The following is a 6,360-nucleotide window of genomic DNA, read 5'->3' on the forward strand; positions in this document are numbered from 1 at the left end:
GAAAACAAAAGTGGATGAAGGAGGACTATTAGGGGCCTTTTATAGATGCCTAGGAGAGAAATGATGGATTTCTTGGATGATTGTGTTGGTATTGAAGAGGAAAAATACCTTAAACGTAAAGCTAATGAGATGTGGTTTTTAACCACAGCAACTGAATGGCTTGGATAGGTTTAAGGTATATGATTTTGTTGGGACATGTTTGAATATGGGCTAGAATATGAGTTCCAGGATGAGAGATTTTTTGGCTTTTTTGTTCACTGTTGCAACCTGTGCCTCCAGAGACATTCAAGTGGAGATGTTGAATAGGCAGCGAGATTATATGGAATTGCAGCTCAGAAGAGAGATTTGGGTTGGTATTAAAAATGTGGGAGTCAGGACTTCCCTGGTGGTCCAGTGGTTAAGAATCTGCCTTCCAATGCAGGGGACAAAGGTTCGATCCCTGGTCAGGGAACTAAGATCCCACATGCCAAGGAGCAACTAAGACCTGCAACTAAGACCCAACACAGCCAAATAAATAAATAAATTTTTTTAATGTAGGAGTCTATTGTATATTAATGCATATATGAGGAATCTAGAAAAATGGTACAGGTGAGCCAGTTTTCAAGGCAGAAATAGAGACACAGATGTAGAGAACAAGCGTATGGACACCAAGCGGGGAAAGCAGGGTGGTGGTGGTGGGATGAATTGGGAGATTGGGATTGACATGTATACACTAATATGTATAAAGTAGATAGCTAATAAAAAAATAAAATAAATAAACTTTGTACCTGTTTTTAGAAAAAGAAATGTGCGAGTCAGCAGGATGTAGAATGTAGGTCCTCTCAGAAGCCAGGACAATACCGAGCTACTCTAGGGGAAGGCTGAAGAGTGGGAAAGTCAAGATCAAGCGCCGGTGACCAGCTCGCCTTCTAACAGCTCTCTGCCGCACCATGTGGTTGCCAAAGCATTTCATCATTCTCATCATGATCTCTGTGAGACCCAGTCCTTGTGCTGAAGATGTTCAGGCCCCGGTATCTCCCATTACAGCATTCAATTTAGACCTGTTCCACAGGAATACTAAGCCCTTCATCTCTCTCTCTCTCTCCACTCCTTCTTTCAAGAGCAGTGGATGGAAGGAAATTTAGGAAAATGGGTTACAGTATAAAATGGAACATAATGCTGAATTGTTGATGGAAGATACAGACTTTTTAAAAATTAATTTATTTTAATTTTTTCAGCTGCGTTGGGTCTTCGTTGCTGCGTGCAGTCTTTCTCTAGTTGCAGTGAGCGGGGGGCTACTCTTCATTGTGGTGCGCGGGCTTCTCATCGTGGTGGCTTCTCGTTTCGGAGCACAGGCTCTAAGTGCGTGGGCTTCAGTAGTTGTGGCACGTGGGCTCAGTAGTTGTGGCTCACGGGCTCTAGAGCGCAGGCTCAGTAGTTGTGGTGCATGGGCTTAGTTGCTCCGCAGCACGTGGGATCTTCCCAGACCAGGGCCCGAACCTGTGTCCCCTGCATTGGCAGGTGGATTCTTAACCACTGTGCCACCAGGGAAGTCTGGAAGATACAGATTTAATGCTTGACCCTTTCTAGCTATCAGGGCCCAAGTCAGGGTGGTAGGGTACGTTTTTTAGCCAGGAAGTCATTTCTACGCTCTTTATAACTCAGCATACATTTCACACTTAATTTTTCCTTAATACAATACTGGTTAATAAAATGAGATCTCTTCATAGTATGACAGTTGTTAAAAAGGCAAAACTTCTAAAAACCAAACTGGTTAGAACCGGTTTAGAACCAGATTCATTTTTAGAAGTACCTATCTTATACAACAATGAATTCAAAAGTGTAATTTGTTTATTCTATCTATGTGCTTATCAGAATGTAAACTGCACTAGATAACCAGTACAAATTGTCACCGAAATGGAGAAACCAGAAGTCACTGAGAGTTATGTTAAAAGGCAAAAACAACCACCAAACACTCTGCTCTGTGTCCAGAATAATTAAACATTACTTCTTTCGTAAGCAAGTTGAAATGATTTCTTTTCAAAAGACAGAATTTAAAGATGCAGTCTGCATAAGATGCTCTTCTCAGTACATGGCCCCCAAAGAATCTCTAGTTAATGAAGTTCATTGAATAAATACGGCTATCATCGTAACTGATATCATTAGTTGAAGAGAGTTTAAATTTTTTCTTAATACTATTAATATACGCATTACATGACCTTAAAAAAACCTGTTAGTCTAATGAGAGTATCGTTAGGCTGGTGACACACAAACAGGCCATTCTATACAATGGGAATAATGATGCTTGCCTCAAAAGACTGTTGTGAGAATTAACTGAATTAATGTTTGGAAAGCATTCAGAGCGGCCTCTGACACATAGCAAGCCAAATTAGTGTTGGCTGCTACTGCTGCTGTGACTACTTACAGATATAGCTTCTGTTTATCTGCATTAGCGAGATCCTCAGGCTGGGGATTACAGCTATGTTGGAATTACAGTGGTTATTACGGTAGTCCCCCCTTATCCTTGGGCGATACATTCTTTTGTGTGTGTGTGTGTTTTTTTTTTTTTTTGGCTGCGTTGGGTCTTAGCTGCTGTGCGCGGGCTTTCTCTAGTTGCGGCGAGCGGGGGCTACTCTTCATTGTGGTGCGTGGGCTTCTCACTGCTGTGGCTTCTCTTGTTGTGAAGCACGGGCTCTAGGGCACATGAGCTTCAATAGTTGTGGTGTGCAGGCTCAGCAGTTGTGGCTTGTGGGTTCTAGAGCGCAGGCTCAGTAGTGGTGGCTCATGGGCCCAGTTGCTCCACGGCATGTGAGATCTTCCCTGACCAGGGATTGAACCTGTGTCCCCTGCATTGGCAGGCAGATTCTTAACCGCTGCGCCACCAGGGAAGTCCCAGGAGATAAATTCTAAGACCCCCAGCAGATGTCTGAAACTGCAGATAGTACTGAACTCTATACATACTATGTTTTTTCCTATACACACATACTTATGATAAAGTTATAAACCAGACACAGTAAGAGATTAACAATAGCTAATAAGATAGAACAATTATTACCATACTGTAATAAAAGTTATGTGAATGTGATCTCTCTCTTTCAAAATATCTTATTGTTCAAATTTAATACCTGTTCCATCTTAACTAAGCATGTAACGTGCACTGTGGCTGTAACATGTGTGGTTTGAGGTACACCAGGAAAACTACCATGAATTTCTTTTTCCCTTTCCACAAAATCACAAATAAAAGGTCTTTGCAACCTCAGCACATGATTTTTTTCCTTAAGTTGAAACTTTCACCTTTTCACTTAAAGGAAGCACTTTATGACTCCTCTTTGGCATATCCAAGTTGCCAGCATCACTACTCTTGCACTTTGGGGGCATTATTAAGTAAAATAAAGGTTACTTGAACACAAGCACTAAAATATCATGACAGGCCATCTGATATCCAAGATGATGCTAAGTGACTAATGGGCAGGACATGCTGGACAAAGGGATGATTCATGTCCCCTGCAGGATGGGGCAGGTTGGTGAGAGAGAACAGCATGCAATTTAAAACTTATGAATTGTTTATTTCTCGAATTTTCCATTTAATATTTTGGACTGTGGTTGACCGTGGGTAACTGAAATTGTAGAAAGCAAAACTGTGGCTAAGCGGAGACTACTGTATTTTTAAAAATATGTTACATTGGGTACTAAGCGGGAATTCTGTACATAAATCAAATATTTCTAAGGCATCAGAAGAGCCACTATTCAAAAAACTTCTTTAAGCACATAATTGCTTTTTCAGGACTACCCCTAAGAAAGTAAATTTCCCTTCTGCCACCACATTCCCCTAGCAGATGTGCCAGTTTGCCTGTGTCAGCCTATTTGAGAACTGGTTCCAGCCTGTGTTGGAAGGGAGTTTGTGGCAAGAGTTGACATGGCCAATAACCTTGGCTAATATGTGTCTCAGCTGTGAAAATCACTGATTGACGTTTTCCATTATCAGTCATTCTTACCTTTCCTGAAATGGTCAAATGCCAGTTCTCTGTCTCCTGGCCCACCCTTCATTTTTCCCTAGGCCTACGCAAAGTTAGTCCTCATGACCCTCAGCCAATGTTTGTCCTGGCTCCTCTCAACGCTTCCTGGAATATCAGAACAGGCTGATCACTGGATTCTGTCTCTGGACCATTCTGACCCCCTCTCAAATCTACAGTCTTTACTTAGGCCCTTTGACAGTTTTTCTGGTTCTGCCGTCCTGTAGGCCTGTCTGTTGCTGGCTGCACCTTAGTAAAAAAGATGATTGAGGAAATTGCTGTGGACCCACAGGTTTCTATATCTTTGAAGACAATTATGAGTCCTCCTGAATTCTTTTCTTGCTTTCTGCTCTGTATCCTCCTCCCCCTGCCTGAGCGTTTCGTAAGAAATGGAAGGAATGATGAGCATGCTAGTAGGTAGATGGGTATGAATCATTGTGGCCCATTTCAAAACTGTTTTCTCTCCTTCCCTCCTTCCTTACAATACAACCCACAGCAAAAACGCTGGGTTAGCTTCCTTCTGGTCTCCCATGATGGAGCTGGGAGGGGCCCAAGCCTATACAGAGTTGATTGACCAAGGTTTTTCATCTTGGTTCTTCAGAAGAAATCAAGAAGAAAATCCAGCATTTGTGGCAAGGTCCTCCAGCATGCCCACCAATGGAAACACCTAGGAGTACAGCACACGAACCCTGTTCCCTGCCTCACTGTAGACACAAACCAGGACAAGTTAGAGCCACAGACCTACTTCCAATAAGAGCTCTACTCAATCCAAGGAGATGGTCCAAACTTAAGGATTATTGGTGCTTGTGAATTCACACAGGCTTATGGCTGTTGAGCCAAGTCTCAAGAAGCAAGTGCAGGTCTTTCCTATTCTTCCATTGCCCATTAGCTTCCAGCATTGCTAGAGCCCACTCAACTAGAGAGGACTTACCAGTAATTTTCTAAAGTGAGCCAACCATTGTAACAACATTCAGCAATAAATACGAATGAATTCCTGACACACATAACATGGATGAACCTCAAAATAATCATGCCTAGTGGAAGCCAGACAAGACAAGAGTACAAACTTACTATGTGATTCCACTTACATAAAATTCCAGATAATGCAAACTAATCTATAGTGACAGGAAATAGAGCGGTGGTATCAAGAGGATGGGGAGGGAGCCCACAAGAAGGAAAGGGAGAAAAGGATCACAACGTGGCAGGAGGAAACTTTTGGGGGTGATGGATATGTTCAGTATCCTGACTTTAGTGCTGGTTTCATGAGTATACACATGTGTCAAAACTTACAAAACTGCCCATTTAAAATATGTTCCATTTATTGTACGTTAATTATATCTCAATAAAGTGTAATTTAAGAAGTGTATATCCACCTCCAACTATTAATATGGTAAATTATATTACTGAATTTCCTAAAGTTAAACCAACCCTGCATTCATGGGAATATATCTCATGTGGTCATGATGTATTAGTTTCTTAATGTGGTATTGGATTCTGTTTGCCAATATGTTTTTGCATTCTCAATCTTTTTATTTTGTCTTTTATTTCTTTAGGTAGTTATTTATTGCCAATATTGGAAAATCCCATTATCTGAATTCCATATTATCTAAATCTATCATTTGTTGTGTTTGCAGACTTTCAAACAAGAGTTTGTTAATTTTTCACTGGGAATTTTTATTTGTTTTAATGTAATATGTTGGAATTCTCAAGGCCTCAAGGAGGAGATGCTGTCTCTAGGATTTGTATTTGTATATGGCAGGTACTAGGAATACTTCCAGTCTGGAACTATTTTATTTTTCAGTTTGGGATTTTCCTGTTTGTCAGTAGTATAAATTCAATGAATAGTATAAATTTAAATCCCCAAATCACAAATGGATAAGGTTAAAAATTCTCAGAAGGGACGATATTGTTGTTTTGTTATTATTGTTTTTTATCCAGTACTGCAGCCCAGATAAATTTCCTATTAGCTGCCCTTTGCTGGCTGTCAGATTTGTTTTCTTACACATTATTTCATTGGTGTCACAGCCCCTTCAAAAGGGTCCTGACTTTATATTTGCATCTCAGGGTCTGTTTCCCTGTTTCGCATGGAAACAAAGCTTACCCCTTCATTTCTTTAACAATTATAAGCCCCAAAGCTTTAGATTCCAGGTATTAGCATTTGCTCCGTGATAGGGCAGGCTTTTATTTACTTATAACCTTGATTTCAGCTCACAGTTTTTTCTTTTGGTTCTTGGGAATTTACTTTCTCACAGACTCAGTCATTTTTTAAAATATATTCGCTGTTCAGGATCTATCTGTACTTCAGCAGGATAGCTTTTCAGAATATCTGACCCATAATACTGCCCCAAATGGAACCCCACTATGAGAC

Source organism: Neophocaena asiaeorientalis, unplaced genomic scaffold, assembly GCF_003031525.2.
Source record: "Neophocaena asiaeorientalis asiaeorientalis breed wild unplaced genomic scaffold, Neophocaena_asiaeorientalis_V1.1 scaffold116, whole genome shotgun sequence".
Taxonomy (NCBI): Eukaryota; Metazoa; Chordata; class Mammalia; order Artiodactyla; family Phocoenidae; genus Neophocaena; species Neophocaena asiaeorientalis.